This window comes from Cupressus sempervirens, chromosome 5 (genome assembly GCF_028749045.1).
Source record: "Cupressus sempervirens isolate cs-2001-9-10 chromosome 5, ASM2874904v1, whole genome shotgun sequence".
In the NCBI taxonomy this organism is placed as follows: Eukaryota; Viridiplantae; Streptophyta; class Pinopsida; order Cupressales; family Cupressaceae; genus Cupressus; species Cupressus sempervirens.
This window is the reverse complement of record NC_143122.1, coordinates 643,382,328-643,400,745: the sequence shown is the minus strand read 5'-3', so window position 1 is coordinate 643,400,745 and position 18,418 is coordinate 643,382,328. Positions and strand designations below refer to the sequence as shown.

Below are 18,418 nucleotides of genomic sequence, written 5' to 3'. Positions count from 1 at the left end.
ATGGATTTGACTGTTTCAAAGCGAAAAAGTTAATCTTAACAATAATCTGCCTTTAAAATTATTTTAAGTACATCTATCCCAGAAAAAAAGCTTACCTACTATGAATTATGAAAAAATCTAGTCTAGCGATGTATATATCAATCAAACGTGGAGTATAGAGTATATAATGGATTAGTTATTGCTATTATAATGACTATGAATTGTGAAAAAATCTAGTCCCACATTGTTGTGATGTATGTATCCATCAAACTTTTGGGAGTATAGACTATATAATCGATTAGTTATAAGTTTAGAAATATGTAAGTTCAGAAAACTAAAAATTGAAAGAATTACATAAGCAGAAATTGCCAGAATTTATATATGACTTTTTATGGTCTCAGAAACCCACCTGTTAAGCTGTTGGTAATGCATTGCTATATAATTTCAAGTTCAGAAAACTAAAAATTGAAAGAATTACATCAGCAGAAATTGCCAGAATTTATATGACTTTTTTTATAGTCTCAGAAACCCACCTGTTAAGCTGTTGGTAATGCATTGCTATATAAATCAGCTATTTCAGATGAGTTCCTAAGAGAGGGAAGGAGCATACAAATGTTGTGTAGTGCAAGTTGGACTTTTAACAATAGAAACTAAGGCGAATAGCTTATACATTATACCTGGTTTCAGATTATAGTCATGTTGCATATCAATGGTTTTGCACGCAAATATATTATATTTGCATCCTGCTAATTTGCAATATGCAGCTGAGCAAAACGGCATTCAAAATCCAATTTTGAGTTTGGCTCTGGAAACATAAGCAGAGGCCTGGTAGATTGCAATTAATATGAAAACAAGAAGATAAGCTTGATATTTAGAGGAAATATCAGGAAGTAAGTAAAATATAAAATACAGCGGTTTTATACAGATCTCTAGAGAAGGAAATATCAGGAAGTAAGTAAAATATAAAATACAGCGGTTTTATACAGATCTCTAGAGAAAAACTCAGACCGCAAGTATCGATAGAGAGATCGCTAACAATTCAGACCATCAGGAAGCGTTTCCATAGGGCAACATACTTGGAGCAAGTGGTAAGTCCGAGGAATCTTTGGCAGCGGAGTTAGTCTTGTTTTGTGGCTACCAACTCTTTGAGATTGACTTTTGAAGAAAACTGATGTTTCCAAACATCAATCCCTCAGAAAGCAGTTGACAAATTGTATGAGAAGAAGATTTTACACGAAAATCTCCTTCATAAAATAGCTCCCCATGCTCTACTTTTATGCAGACATTGTACAACAAACCAGCATTGTAAAATATGATCTGTGGATAATTGCAAGCACCAATGAGCAGAAAATAGATAAAAAGAAAATAAAAATATGCCAATTTGATTAACATCCAAAGATCTCATAGCATAAAAAATTAGCAAAAAAATTATAAAAACCTTTTTAACAGTAGCAGAATAATTCACTTGATTAAGCATCCATTTGAATCCAAGAGCAGCAGTGCAATTGTTCTTCAAGGCTCTTCCATTCCAGTCTAGATTAGCCACGATATTTAAAACCAACAAGAAGAGCCTAAGGTAGAGATATCTCAATGTAACCAGCACACATCTATAGCACTGTCATTTCCTTTTAATAAGATTGAACAAAATGATAAAGCTGAGATTTAGCAACTTCCTGTACAAGTCTTCTTTCAAATGTGTAGCACCAAAGTTCTCTGACGATGAAAGATTTAATTGCCAGTGATACCTTGAGAGGATCTGCACTATCACCAGAGTATATGTATCATTAAAGAGGGTAGCCCAGTATTATCCTCCCATTGAAGTCTTTCCCCTCCAATCACAAAAGGGAATCTAACCTCAACAGATATTGTCTTTGAGCTGATAAATTCCTAATGAAAGGTCAATAATCTGAAGTGCATGGTAAGAATCCTTTCATCCAGTTAAGTTTCCAAAGGCAGAAACCCGTGGACCATTTGATAGCAATTCTATCAGCCCACAAAACTAGCAATCAAATTCAAATGCCAATGATGTCGATTTTCTTCGAAATCCTTTGATGTTTTGAACTAAATTAATGATCATTAATTTGGCTGATATAATTGAATACCTATCATAAGAAAATACATTATTTGTCTTGTTCTCTAGACAAGAAAGATGTTCTGATTTTCTATACGAGATACTCTGATGAACTCCCATAAAACACATGCATATTCCACTATCTCCAAGCACCAAAGAAATAAAGAGCTTCGATTACAATGGTGTTTTCTTTTGCACATATTTTCCCTGCGCATAAAATTCAACTTGTCATATAATAATTTGAAATCTTTTCCCAGCTGTGTGAGAGAGAGGGCAAAAATTATTAGGCACAAACTATCAATTAAATTTATTTATTTTTGCTACTGCATCTGTGTATTTGTCTCTAGAACACCACAACTAGAAGTCCCTCCAGACTGAAAGCATCCAACAGAGCCTGAGATGAAAATAAAAGATCTGCAATCGTGCTTGTATTGGCTAAAGAGTTCAAAATCAGTGCCTCTGGTGAAAGTTAACAAGTTAAATCTGTCACGAGCAAACTGAGGGCAATGTAGGTTTAAACTTGTCAATTCCTAAATATCTGTTCAACACTGTAATCTGACTATATAAGTTTCCACGATCACCAAAGTGCCAGTTAAGAAATATTATTTCCGACATGAAATTTCTGGGCCACGTATGTTTAAATTTTAAACCCTCCTGAAATCTAAAGAAACACAAAATCACTATTGCCTCTTACAAATGAGTATTCTGAAATTTGCACAAGCTGCTTGACCTTATGGATCAAAACATCATTGAGAAATCCGTGTCCATGCAACAACAGAAAAATTTCAGTAATTTACGAAATAAGCAGAAATGCGCATTTCCAACAAATGCTGCTTGTGGGTGCGCATAATGTGGGCATATTCAAAAATGCATTCATAACTGAATGTGAGTAAATAGCAGTCTAATCTCTGTACTCCAACAAGCCACACTACATTACAGATGCACTAAACAACACAAACGTCCAAGAACATAAGAATCTCTTATCGGCATTAGAAATATCAAATCTGCAAAAACCCTTTTAAAGAACAATAAAATGACAAAGTTCAATCGATTTGAAGAACTTACAGAGAAAACCTTGGGACATGGTGAAGGCGAATCAATCTCTCCAGCTCCCATCTCCCTCACACGCACCGCATCATAAACAACACAATCCAGTGGAGTTATAAGCAACTGAAAAGAAATAGTTTTAATAATACAGTAAGACTTACAAATAAATTGTGGCTATCCATTGCAACTCAAAAATCTGCAGATTTGTGGTTCAATTTAAAGCGGACCTGTTAACCTCACTGTCTCTTTGAACTTCACTAAATTCCTCAAAGAATTGCTTCAGTAGAACATTGTCCGCAGAACCCACATGCCCCATGCTTTCTTCCCCCAGACTCAAACCCTCTGTTTTCAAAGCCCCTAGTTTTTTTTTTCCCTTGTTGTTTGTGAAGGATGTGTTCAGTGTGGCTTCACTCTTGAGAAAATTCTAGAAATCCTGGAACCTACAATGCTAAATGTCCTCTGAAAAAAGGACAAACATGCAATGCACTTTGCGCACTTTGCATTGATATTTAATATTTATCTGTATCCGGGAATTTTTTCTCTAATTTTCTGATCCATAATTAAATTTTCTCTTTGCTTTTTTCCCTCAAAACCAATAAGATATCAAATAAATAATACTTATTAGTTTCTGAAAATATAAGGAAAATTGTAAACTATATAATAGATCTTATAAGTAAAAAAATACTAAAATCCACTTGGTTTAATTAATTACATAATTGGACTTAATGGATCCAATAGTTTCGTGGCATAGACAGGAACTAATAATGTTAACCAAAAATCAGGATCTATGAGTTGCAGGAAGTAATATGAACCTGAAAGAACAATGCAATAAAATAAAACCAATCTCCAGTTCCACTTCTCCCCTGCAAAATTATTCCGGCTGCACTCTTGTTTGTTCTATTAATTACAAATTGAGCTCATCTACTTATAGAAGAGAGTAAAATCAAATTAAAATGTCCTTTAAAAAACTTAAAATTACTAATATAGATACATTAAATATATTTATTGAAAAACTGATAAGACATTCATTGAAATTATTGAACTCAAATAGAAGCATACCAGTCTGACTCATCTTTCATGAATGAAACACTTAACACTTATTGGTTCATGAATGAATGATGAAACACTTAACACTTACTGGTTCATGAATGAATGAACACTTAGCACTCATTGAATCTAGGTGATGTTCATTTAGGTGAAGCATGGAGAACTTTTCCGAGATCACCCATTCTAGTACAACTCCAGCTCAAGGGCACTTAACTATGGAGTTTTCTCCATGATTAAACCCGCTCTACTTGCAACCCCAAAATCAGGTGACTTGGCTGGCCTAGCTGATGTGTCAAAACTCTTCCTTTTTCCCCTGCTACCAGAACTGCCCTGATGACCTTTTAGATGATGATGATGATGCAGCTCAAGGGAGTCTTCAATTGGAAAAACCCTGATAGGAAGTTCTCATCTTCTTTGAAAATTTGAAGGTTCTTATTGTAGTGCCTCTCCCATTTGAATTTTGTAAGTTGTCCCGATGGATGCACCCTTGCTGATCTTTTGTTGTGATGGATCATGATTGTGACCCTGAGTGGTCTACACCGTCGAGGTGTTCGGATTTATGTTTTTGTATCAGTTGCTTTGATTATGCTTTTGACTAATCTTTGAGATTATGATGTGATTTTTGGTTCACTGAGGTTTGTGCCAGTGGTTACCAGGATCGATGTGGTATCATGAGGTTGTTTCGTTATTACCTTGAGATGTGTGCAGAGATTGCACTATGTTCTATTAGCATGCTACACTGGACTGGGTACCTGTAGCAGTGGTTAGTCATGTTTATGACTGTGTTTGCTTATGTGTTTTAAATGCCTTTTTAATGCAGAGTAATCAATCATTATTAAATGCTTAAGTAACTAGAATGGATTGTTCTTGTTGGATTATTTGGTTATGTGTTGCGGACATTTACCTTGTTTTATTTTGATCTAAGAGATATCTGTTCTTATGTGATGTTTTACATTTGAGATGACCTGAGGGTCAAATGTTACTCTTTGATTCCAGTATCATAGATATTAGACTACTATGTTGTTCGGTTAATCATATTGCATGATGATGCTATTTTGAGATGACAGTGTGTTTTATGGTGATATCTGGTTATCTGGTATTTGGACATACCTCTGATTTCGCTATATGATGGATTTAATGCTATGGTTATTTACTTCATTCTTGTGTTGCTATGCCTTTTGCGAACGTGAGTGATGTAAATAGATTATTTTAATATAATTAAATAAATGGTTAAATTAGGTGATTTAATGCATTTATTGCTTCGGCTATGTTATTATATGCAATTGCACTTGATCGTGTTGTTTAGTGTGCAGGATTTATATCCCTAGCAGTGGCACTTGGAGTTAGTGATTCAGTCGTTCATATTTTACCAATGTCGCCTTTGTATGGTCGACATATCCTTAATTAAATGTTTTAATTTAAACCTTTCAGTGATTATTAAATCCGAACTCATTTGCATTATGTGATTAGACCAGTAAGCATGTCTGTGCATTTAGAGTTTCGCTTTGTCGCGAAAGTTGTTCAGGAGATTTATGTGTTTTTGGGTTTTCAGGCTTTTTAATTGATTTATTTTAATTTCTGGCAGCTTTGCCATAGATGAATTCCTATTTATAGGAATAGCCTGTTTTCGTTTGGGTCGATTCGGGGTTTAACTGGATTGGCTGGTTAAATGCCCTAATCGATTATTCACCCAAAAAGTGAATAAGTATCCAAAAGGAATTTAATTCCTCACTTCTCACTTTTGAATTGGAAAGTTGGAGAGTAAAACCCAAAATCCTCTTCATGAGGATTTACTGTTTTGTTCGTTGTGCGAGCTACGGGCGTGGGATCGTCGCAAGGTTGGGCTCGTTGGATCCGGCTCGGGGAAACTTTGGATTGCCGCGATTTTCAGCTACTTCTGCGGAATATTTATTTTATGGTTCAGATTCCCGCTTTGCCCTTTTGGCTGTGAGGTAGGGCTTTCCTGTTTTATTGTTTCTGCTCCGTTTCTGCTTCTGTTTTTGGTAGCCATTTGTTTGGAGGCTGAGCACTAGTGTTCCCCTCTGTTTCTGTATGTTAGTTCTACCCGGTTGGGCGGGTATGAACATTTCCCTTTTTTTTGGAATGAGGGTTTGGGATTTTACGCCATTATGTTGGCCGTTTTTGCATACGATGTCCGATTTCATTTATTTTTGGATTTTTGGGGTTTTTGAACCCAAAGGCCAAATGGGTTTTAATTTTATAGTTTTCCAAATTTTTGAAGTTTTTACCTCGTTTTGCGTGCCACCGTGTTTTCTCGAATTTTCTTGGCATAATGTGGGTCGTGGACCTTGATGATCTATTTGGATATCAGTCAGACCACTTTTGCACTTTTATGTTGCATTGGGATGCGTGTTGCATCCGTACTCCCGACGTTGTGTTCGGTTGAGTGATTTTACACTTGTTATGATTTTTGTTGGACCTTTGCTTTTGTTTCGTGAACGCTAGGATTCGTGTAGAATCCATACTCTCGGATTAAGGCCGATTGAGTGAGTTCATGATGTTTGGTCTTGTTACATCATTGGGATTCGTGTAGAATCCATACTCTCGGATTGAGGCCGGTTGAGTGATTTCATGATGTATGGTTTTATTGGCTTTGGGATTCATGTAGAATCCGTCCTTCCCATGTTGCTTTCAGTTGGGTGTTTTCTTTGCATTGTGTTCTCATTCCTGTCCTTGTGTTATGATCTTCGTGATGGTGGTGCGCCACACACGAGTACGTGCGCGTACATTTGTTGGGTGACTTGCGAGGCCCGATCTTCCGTGGATTTGCCGGAAGTTATGATCATTGGGGTTGGGATGGGAGTATGCATGCCCACGAGCACTTGTCATAGGATGAGCATGGGTAGGGTAGGGTAGCATATGGAGGGGGCTTCTACTTCGTAGCCTGGTGATCATTGTGCCCAGAGGGTTGGCGAAGGAAGCTTTAATTAAGTGAAAATTAAATAAAATGTGTGAATGATAATAAAACTTAAGATAATAAAAAAGTTTGGGGTGCAAGAGCCTTTCCGTTGAGGGATGTTGAATCTGCGCAAGTCCTAGCTTGGGCTTTTTGATGCCAAGCGACTCTCCATGATGTTAGTCCCTACATAGTAGCCTATTGAGTGTCTGACCAGGACCTGTACTCCTTGCATTGTCTTAGGTTCTTGGTTGCAGCCATCATACTGTCTGGCGTGAGTGTTAGCCATGGATGTTGTGATTTTTGTGTGTTTGTGGTTAGATCATTATCTCCATCAGCACGGTGGGTGTGGACCTACGGGTTCCACGTGGTTGGGAGGCGTAACTACCTTCACCACTACTAGGGATCGGTGTACAGAGATGATCTTTGTCCTAGTGCGACCGTTGTTGGATGTCTTCACTTGGTACTTCGGGTTCTGGAGTATGCTTTCTTGTGATTTATGCTTTCATTGAGATGCTTGTATATCATGTTTAGATGATGTTATTTTATTTGGCGCATTCCCTTATTATGATGTTTAGCATATGATTAGATGATGTGATTTGCTTTAGTAGTATATCTGTTGCTTACTGTTGTTTAGCATGTGATAGGTGATGTTATCTACTGTAGGATTATCTTATGCGTTATCACTAGCATGTTAGATTTCCTTGTGCTTATATTGTTGCATGTTTTAGTAGTGACGTCCCTATTACGACAGTACCGACGATTTGGTCGGTGGCTTGGGATGTTACGCGTGGGGGATGGCTAGGACCCACAATGGTCTTATGATGCTATTGACGGTTGGGAGGAACCGCGCACTTATTTGGTTGTTTAGTTTTGAAATGCATTTTTGTTCATTGCAATGTTTATTTCAGTATGTGCTTTGCTTTTATGTTTTAGATGGTTAGATGTTCCTCTTTCCTTGTTGTTAGTGCTCTCGAGTGTTCATTCCTCGATTTACGTGGATCCGGTACTCCCCGGTGTGGAGGTTTCCTTGTTTGTTTAGCTTTTTGTTTGGGTTTTGTGTCGCGCTGATTTGTTTCCTCGCGCGAAATTGTATTTTCCTCGCCCGAAAGAATACACTTCCCGCGCGAGAATGTAAATCTTCGCGCGGCGCGTAGGGAATCCTCACGCGAGAATGTGAATTCTCGCGCGAAGCTCAGTAGTCCTCGCGCGAAGTGCGCACTTTCTCGCGCGAAGCGATGAAAGATCTCGCGCAAAACTCGAGACCAGTTTTCTTTCTCGCGCGAGAAACATGGGCTATCTAGGCTTGTCGGATGAAAGTTCGGAAGTTGGTTTTGGACACCGTTTTAGTTTTTACACCTTCCTGGTTCAAAATAGATTTCCTAGGGGTTTAAAATATATCGTTTAAGTATAAGTTGCTTATACTTAAGATATATTTTAATATATGCGACAAATCGTTTGAGATAGGTTTCAGACCTCTCGAAGATAAGTTATGGATTCTAGGAAATTTCAGGGCTTCAGAAATCCAGACTTAGCCAATTTTCAGGGCTTCAGGATTTCAGGCTTAGCCAAATTTCGGGATTCTGCATTTTACCCCAGCTTGGTGTTTTGTTGATGAGTAGTTGTTTCTTGTGCCCTCATCATGTGCGTTGTCTTTGTTGGCTTTGTTTGTGTGTGTCAGTTTGGTAGTGGCGTTCGGAGATTCGTTGGTTGTCAGGATTGTGTTGAAGTCTTCCATTGCGATCTTTGTGATCCCTGTATGATGTTGTCTTGTGCATTCATACTTGTAAAAAAAAAATATCTTGGCTTGATTTGAATCCTTGTTTCCAAGGATCTCCTGGCGAGGCATTACACTTATGCTGGAGCATATCATTGACTACGGTCAGTATCAAATTCTACCATGCACCCAAGCTTCAACATCTCACACAAACCTGCAACTAGATCTGGATGCTCTGATAACAGACCTTCTAAAACTACCTTAGCCAATTCAATAGTGAGGCTCAAATTTCTGTATCAAGATCTTCCTCACATCTTTTTCTCAGTGCACAACAGAGTGTGCAGTCACATTAATGTGCTTTGTCTCACTATCTTCACTTGTGACTCCCAAAGTGTACACAACTGCAAACGGTTAAATGGCTTCGTAAGCCAAAGACTCCAAAGAGCTCTCACAATTTAATGTCTTTTATCAGATGAAAACTTGAAGGATGGAGATGCGAGATATCCAAGGATAATCATATACAAACCTTTCCCCAACAATCCCTCCCCTGCTTGAGGCCTGTGCAGAGAGATATCACCTAAAACAGACTACTCCTTTTTCTCTATTGCCTGTGATATTTTTCGCCCTCTGAGAGACTCATACATTGAGAACAGTGAATCCAAGGGTATTTTCGGATGTGAAGGGTCTGGGTACCACGCAAACTTGATCTTTGTAGAAGCTATCTTGAATAACTGAGTCAATGTAAGGTCAGTGGGAATAAAAGTTTCATTAGGTCCACACAACTGAATATGCCCATCGGATGTGTGCGCTGGGAACCTTAGACCCTGTTTTCCAAATTTCCCTATTCAACCTGAAGGTGATAGACTCCACTGCTTCAGAATATTCCTCCAAACCAAGCAACATTCCTGGTCAGTGACCGTATGATTACCCACAATCCAGTCCATCCACAAATTGCAGTAGTCCTCAATAACGAGATGCAGAAGCACACCAAGATAGCTAGAGAAAAAGGGAAGTAGAGTGTCTTCATAAAACACTTCCAGGATTTGTAGCCTGCCACAGAAGAGGCCATTGTCATCATGCACTACACACATTTTGGAATCCTTCCACTCCACAAGCCCATCACTATGTGGAATGCAAATTTTGAGGGAGTTGTAGTCCCTAGGCCGCCAATGGAAATGGTGAAGATATTTGTAGAGCCTTGTTATGACTTTGAGATCTGTGTGCATCTGAACCATTTTGGCAAGTGTTTCACATCCCTTTCCAAACTCAACCACCACCCCAATCAGTTGGAGGGCTCTCTTGAAGTAATTAATGTTCCTGTTCCACAGCTTGTAAAAACTAGAATCTATAAAAGGGAGGTCCTTGAACATTACACCAGCCTGAGACCATTCAGTATTGTACAAGAAAGATTTGTTTGGGTACTCATACCCCCGGTGGGATTTTAGCCATTTCCCTTCCATTATACTACATTGGAATCATTGAGGCAGGACCCAAACAAAGATTGAATCCACTCTAAAAGAAAAACAACTTGATTTCCTGTGATGGGAGAGGAAACTGCAGGCAATGGAACGTTGGGGGGTTTAGGTTGGGAAGGTCCACTGCTCGAAGCCCATCTCTCATAAACTTCTCAAGTTCCTCTTCCATTTCCCCTCTCAATCCACTTGCATTTGGTTTCACGTAGGTAGGTGACAGTGCAACAATCCCTTCTACAACTCATGGATTGTTTCCTAGTAGCTTGTGCCACTTGCCCATAAATCAAGGGAAAAGTTTGGCTTTGAATCTACTACTTACGATGGATCCCAACTCAGTAGCTAAAGGCATTTCCTTGCAAAAATCGAGCATCTCTCTCTCATCCATATAACCATTGACAAACGAGAAATGCAAAAAATGAGACACATTTACTATGAGTTCGTTCCTTGTAGATGCCTTTACATCTTCCAAAAGCTGTTTACTAAAACTTGAAATAGAAAGATAGGTGATCCCAGCATATCCATCTAACCAATGCTGAGACTGTGACTGTGTATAGTAGCCCAAGTGCTTCATGACCATTTGTGTTTCATTTGTCATGAACTTGTAATGTTGAGCACTTCCCGGCACTTTATTCCACCTTGTCAACCATGCAATATCTCCTTCTTCAGAGGAAATGAATATTTTGTTCCCCTTGGAAAGAGCCATTGTCAAACTTACCCACCCCTCACCACAGGAGCCATCATCAAACTTGAAAAGAGGAAAATTCTGGAGAGAGCTCGAAATTCCTCTGTTCCAATGATCAACAATAAAGCTAAGCAATTGGACATATAAATCCTCAGAGAGCCCTAAAATCCAACAAGGTCTACATTGAATACATGTGTAGTACCATTCCAAACCCACATAGTCCACTCCCAAGAAATCCAAACGAGTTGATTCATCAAGGAAAGAGTATATTATGAACACTCCATTAGACCACAGAGGAATGGGCTTTTCCAAACCTTGTTAGGTTGCTTTCTCTAATATTTGTCTAAAGTCGGGAAGTGTTTTGCGAGCTTGAATTGGCATGCAATATGCATTTTCAAGTTCACACAAGACGACTTTCTCTGTCCTAAGCTTGGCCTGGATGACATCCTGAATTTGTCTTAGTTGCAGATAAGAGGGGATATCAATGGGGAGATATCTGAAGCAATATGATCTTGCAAGGGGAGGAGCCTCTCCCACACTCTTCATAAGAGAGAGGAAAGCTACACAAAATGCCAAGGGAATACAATCTAGAATCCCTTCATTCCAATTGTTGTCCCAGAGAATGCTTTCCCTCGAGCATGGCAATAAAAAATCTGCCTGAATTATGGAGGGGAATCCTGTCACTACTTCTGTGGCAAGAAATTCATAAATACCAGCACCTACCCTGTTGCCAGTGGTAACTGAATCTTCGCGAGGAAAGACAAGTGTTATTACCCAATTGTCGATGTCTTTTCTCTCGTCTACCTGATTCTCCAATCTCACTAGAAATATTTGCCTCCACATGTAATAACCACATTCCCCATTGGATTTCCCATTTTCTTCTATTGACAGATGAAGAATAAATAATTCACTCCCCTCATCCTTCATGTTCTGAAATCCTATTTCCTTGGACACAGAGACTGCATTCACCGTGGGGTTTTGGTCTTGGCCATCTTCACGGACGCGGAGTCTTCTTATTTTGGACATAAACAAAATGACCTCTAGATGGATATTCGCAAGTTGTTTCCTCACACCTTCCACCTTCTCGAGGCGTAGAGGGAGAAGTATGACTGTGTTTGGAAGCTCACCTCCCCATTGGCTACTGTATATTGTACTAAAATCTTCAATATCTGGCTTCTCAATCCACTCTGGGACTATATACCCAATTTTGTCCCCCAGATGGAGGGATTTTATTGAACCGAATGTTGTACCTGCTGGTTCCCAAAACCGTAGATTGGAAATCCAAGAGCTTGCCACTTTTTCGATAGGATTCAGCAATTAGTTATGGCCAACGAACAAGAATACTTCTCGATTCTCCTGCACTTCATGCTCCTCTACACCTAGGCAGGTAGACCTCCTCTAACCTGATTACTTAGTTCAGAGCTTTTCTAAAGCGAATTTAAGCTTTGGAGTTCTCCGACTGGCAAGGTCCTTGAACTTGATTAAAATGAAATTGAATGTTGAGTGTTTGAATTGAATGAATTGTATAAGGTTTTAATGATGGATCTAATGCTTGTAGAAGGAATATATAGATTTTTTGACTTCAATAATAGAAAGACTAATGCCTCTGCTCATCGAGGCAATAGAGTCAACTTCAGTTAATTTTCATGGACAACTTTATAAAATTCTTATGCACTTATACTGCCAACAATTAAATAATCAAGATGCGACAAATTAAATATATATGCAATCTTAAATTAAACAAGATTGAACTTCAACTCCTCTGGTAGGGAGACAAATTAGACACGAATACAGAAACAACTATATATTTCACAATATTTGTGATGATCACATTCAAGATGCTAAATGACTATGTCCACTTATCCAATATTTAAATTCTATACAGAATTTCAAAAAATAATTACAAAGGATGATTCATCTGCAATTTAAATCTTCATGTCATTTAAAAATAAACAAAAAATATTTTATTTTATTATAAAAATAAAATAATTGAATTTACATTACAAAGTCATATTGAACTCCTTATCCTTTTATACAAATAATATAATATAATTTTTGTAGAATATGAATGTTCCAAATATGCCTTCCCAAAATGAAAAATCTCTACAACTATTTATATTGTGTATACAATAGGATGTGACCTTTTAAATTCAAAAGTCATATTATTTATTTAATCGCGTTGCTTCATTAATAAAATATCCTTATTTTGATTGCATAATAAACTTCACACTTAATATTATTGTGGCTTCCCCCGCTTTTTTATTAAATCAAGATATTTGGTCATTGCCGTTGGAACATTATTCATCTGTCGAGCACGGGTGATGATTTTTGTTTAATGATCAATCGATGAAGTTCCTCGTCTTCCACGTTTCACTAGTTCTCGGCATCACCAAATATCGCTTTGCTGTCAGTTGAGAAAAGAACAAACGTTTTCCCTTCTCAATCTTCAATCCTTATCGAAGTATGTAGTTAATACCACCTTTGCATATCTCCGTTTTGGTGCATACAGCTTCGATTTGTCTGACTGCGGCACATTCTCTTTGCGATGGTATTCATCCCTTGACTCATTTGATGAAACTTCTGTCTGCACCTGTAGGCTTCATGAATTCGTTTCAAATATTAATTGGTATACTCAATGGCTCTCTGTGCAAAGAACTAAATCTGTATGTCATCTGTTCTTGCTATCTTTGAAGCCTCTCTAATCGTTGATACGGAAATGATGAGATCCTTGATAAGAATACAGACTTTCACATCCTCTGTGCGTTTCAACAAAATTCTCCATCTCACATGATTCATGCCCCCAACTGGAGATGGCCCGCCACAAGTTTATGTGTCAATTTCGGTAATTGAAGGCATTTACCTCACACCATTCTGCTAGCAACGATAACCAGATTACATAATTTTAGAACTGTTAAATATCCTATCATTTGTAGTCTGAGAAAACTTATTTCAATTCTGAATAAGTGCTATGGACTAGTGCTTTTGTGGATTATTTGTTTATCTTTCTGATTGTGCTTTTCAGAAATTTGGCTGGGAGTGAAATGCTACAGGTGAGACTTGTTTTAACAAGTAAATGGCATAATGGACAGTTTGATGTTAAGTATATCTATTGGTAGCAAGTTTCTTATTATTGAATGTGCAAGTCTGAGCTTGACACACTTAGAAATGTGAATATTGTCCCTGCTGATATCTTTATTCTGCAAACCTACACATGCATGCATAGACATATATTGTATTTGCAATGATATTTATATTTTGTACTCGTTTTGTATTCACTCAAGGCCTTTATGCTGTCCACCAAATGATCAAATGAGTCTCATAGGTTTTGTTTATAATCTACGTATAAAAGATCACCAGGTAAAAGAAACAAATTGTGCTTGAAATTCTGTACATTGAACCTGTCCACTCTCTTGAGGCATCAAAAGCACCAACTTATTATGTTCATTCACTCTCAAAAAAATGGAGACTAAAATTTGAGCACCATCAGTGGCTCTTATTGGGGACATATGCTCCCTGTAAGTATAATGAGATTCCAGCTATCTCTGGAGGAGCAGACCGAGCACCCATGCTTCACATGATGCACGGTAAAATTTGGGTGGCCCCAAGCCCCCCAAAAAGTGAACATCAATCCTTTCCTCTATCGAACACCCAATTCTGATCATGTAACACTTTCTTTCTTCTGATCATGATATGCTTTATTTTCATCATTTCAATCTGCTGCCCAAAGATCAAACTTGTAGTAGGTGCGCCATTCTCATCAAGAATATTCATTAGCTCAGTTTCATCAATGAAGTCTTTGGCATCCGTCTTACTTGCCTTTGAGAGATCATGAGGTGCAATGTGGTCTTTGCTGAATAGAAAATCCCCATAGTCATGTATTTGATCAATTGCACAAACATCTTCTTGAATGCCCTTCTCTACACAATCTGCCCCATACTTCAAATATTGTTTCTCTTCACAACAAGACTTTGAGAATGGCCTATCTTCTAGAAGTACATTTTCTCTTTCACCAAGAGTTTGATCAGCTAGGATACTTTGGAAATTTTCAGCATTTCAGGTAAAAGAAACACATTGTGCTTGAAATTCTGTACATCGAACCTGTCCACTCTCTTGAGGCATCAAAAGCACCAACTTATTGTGTTCATTCACTCTCAAAAAAAGGGAGACTAAAAATAGGGCTCCATCTGTGGTTCTTGTTGGGGACATGTGCTCCTTGTGTGCATAGTGAGATTCCAATTATCTCTGGAGAAGCAGACCAAGCATCCATGCTTACCATGATGCGCATGAAATTGGGTGGCCCCAAGCCACCCCAAAAAAATGAACATTTACTCTTCCCTCTGTCAAACACCCGTTTTTGATCCCGTAATAACTCATTGCTTCTGATCATGGTATTATATCCTAGCTTTGCCTGATTAGCTGTTTGAGTGAAATTCAGACCACTGCATAATTTCTCATCATCCTTCATCACTTGTTTTGGATTAGAATTTATCTTTGTCTTATCAACAAGATCGATAGAAAAGAAATAAATTTCATTATCATTTAATCCAAATATGATATCTCTTGCTTCAATTATTTGATCACTATGCATAAAAGAAAAATCCCCAAAAGAAATGTGAGAAAATTTTAGAAGTATTTCCTTAAGCGTATTATTAACAAATATTATTATAGTCTTTAGGAATACTTACCTCAGTATGCTTCTTATACTCCATACCTGTATCAAATGCATCACAATCATGATCAATACTTACTGTCTCTACTTCATGAATGCAATCCTTGGTATTTGACTTTTGTTTTGCTATTGAGAAGTTATCAGGCGCAATGTGGTCTTTGTTGAATGAAGAATCCTTATGCTCATGCATTTGACCAATTATACAAGCACCTAGACTAATCTTTTCTGCACAATTTGCTTGATCTTCATACTCTAGATGTTGTTCCTCATAACAAAAAGGCTTTGAAGACTGCTCACTTTCAGAAACTATTACTCCTCTTTTATCGAAAATATGATCAAATATGATAGTTGGAGAATTTTCAGAATCCCTCTCGTATGATTGTTCTTGCTCACCATAAGATGAATTAATATATATTTCATCTTCTAGTTGCACATCATGAGTTTTATCCACTTCAAAACTGTCATCAGGCATGCTATCTTCATCATGATGCTAATGGACTTGATTGCAGAGAAAATCCTCTTCAAACAATGGATTTGAGAAAGTAGAGACCTCGGGCATATCTTTAGGAGAACTTTCATCTGAAACTTCTTCATGTTCATATGTTGTACTTTGTTTTATTTCAACTTCATAAAATATTCTATCAAGATTCTCTATTGTTTCACTGCATAACAGATCTGAAATGATTTTGTAATCCTTCCTGGATGCATCTTCTTCTTCATGTATGTTCATATTGTCTTCGAAATGTCCTTCTATACTTTGATTAGAATGCACATCTTCAACAAATATATCATCTTGATAACTGTATGCTCCTTCTGGTTCATTGGCTTCCTTCTCATGAAAGTAATAAGGATTTGACAAGATGAATGGATTTTCTTGTTCATTGAAAGTTTCAAAGGACATTTTTGTTGTCTCACTGGTATGCTTTTCTTTGTGTATTAGAAGAAAAATTTGACCTCCTTTCCCAACATACTTTTGATATTCTATGTCCAACAAGGCTGAAATCTCACTCACGCTGAGAGAATCCTCTTCCTTATTTTCAAATTCTTCACAGTCTGATTCTTTACCAGTCTCATCATGATCGACTTCTTCTTTCATTTCCTCTATGTTTGAATTTGAAACATTACTATGTTCTTGTTTTACTTTAGTATCTTTTGCTTCATCTTTAATGGCTTGATCCCATATCTGAAGAAGAAGCTTTATGTCAGGGTCCTTTGGCAAGATTCTCAACTTAACAATTTTGTTTAGAAATTCCATGTAAGGAGGTTTGAGGTTCAATGGAATCTCATGATAAGTGTTCATCCCCCTAAAAAATAAATGTGCTGAAGTCTCACCCTCATACCTTTCCAATTTGAAAAAGACATCAAGTGGAGACATGTCAGGATCCTCTTCCATGTTGCAATTTTGGTCTTCATATTGTTCATAATACATGTCATCTTCCTCGCTTGTATCATAAAATTCATATAGGAACCATTGTTCAAACTCTTTCCAAGACGAGATACGCTATGTGGGTAATGATTCGTATGCTTGTCTTGCATCGTCCTTTAATATTTTGGCAAACAACTTCATCACTTGATCTTCCGCACAAATCTCATAATCTTATATAAATGTGTAGAATGTATCCAAATGTCGAATTGCCGATTCATCCCACTCTCCATGGAACTTTGGTACCAGTTGTGAAAGCTTTGGAGATAACTTCCTAGGTTCATAATCAAAACTGCTGAAATCCAATGGCCTGATGCTATCTAGAACAAAAGGCTTTCTTTCAAATGATTAATACATTTGAATGACCATCTACCATTTCTTTTTGAGTCTCTCCCTCAGCAGGGTCGCTGATGATCCAAGCACTCCTTTTGTTAAAATACCAATCAAAATACAATAGAGTCGCCACCTCCAAATGGAGGAAATGAATAATCTTCAAGAATCCGAGTTCTTCCTTCCAGCAAAGTATACCTCACCAAAGATTGAATCTACAGAAAAAGCTTAAAGAAAAATATAGAATGCTTCTACAAGATCAAACCCTCATAAGTTGGACTAGAATTTGTAAAATAATTGCGAGAGATTGAAATCTTCAATGAAATTAAATGCACTATAAAAAACTTATCAATTTAGAATTTCAAATATATCAATATGTTTTAACAAATTAAATAGAATCTAACTCTTACTAGTCTACAATCAAAAACTATTAGAGTTTGTTTTGCAACATTCCCCATTAGAGTTGCCAATTAGTTGGTTCCCAAAACAGCAGATTCAAATCCTACGAGTCTTGCCAACTCGATGCTGGGATATCCTACCGATTATGGCCAACTTGACACGATTGATCGTTGCAATCCAAATCCCCTGCGCTTTTGGCTCTGCAAAACCAAGGCGGGCGTACCTAATCCTGGACAACAACCTTAAATCCAAGATGCTTAAAAGAAAATCAATTAGAATGTGAATGTAATGAAAGCTTCCAAAATGGAAAGAATTATAGAAAGCTTCCAAAATGAAAAGAATTATCGAAAACTTCAAACTTGCAATTTATGAACTAAGAATAATAAATGAATGTATGAATGTTTTCAAAAATAAGAATAAGTATAGATTAATGTAACAAATGAATATATTAATTCCTCAAAGGAAAGAAATAAAATGATTACCAGCATATGGATTGTGAGTCAAGAGTAATATAAAGACCAGTACCCAAGGGCAATAGAGTCAGTATTATAAGTTTAAAACGTACAACTTTATAAAGTTCAATGTACTTAAATTTATAAACAATTTTAACAATTCAGACGCAACGGATCAATTATATGAATGCAATTTTAAACTAGTCTAGGATG

At 37.3% G+C, this 18,418-nt stretch overlaps 1 long non-coding RNA gene across 1 annotated transcript; it reads right to left on the bottom strand.

Annotated features, from left to right (window-relative positions):
* Nucleotides 1-630: 630 nt before the first annotated feature.
* LOC149557550 (uncharacterized) lies at nucleotides 631-4,457 on the bottom strand. The gene is made up of 3 exons (XR_016352401.1): nucleotides 3,116-4,457; nucleotides 1,418-2,257; nucleotides 631-1,296 (listed from the first exon to the last, which is right to left on the bottom strand). It is a non-coding gene; the product is annotated as an uncharacterized LOC149557550 (long non-coding RNA).
* Nucleotides 4,458-18,418: the final 13,961 nt, after the last annotated feature.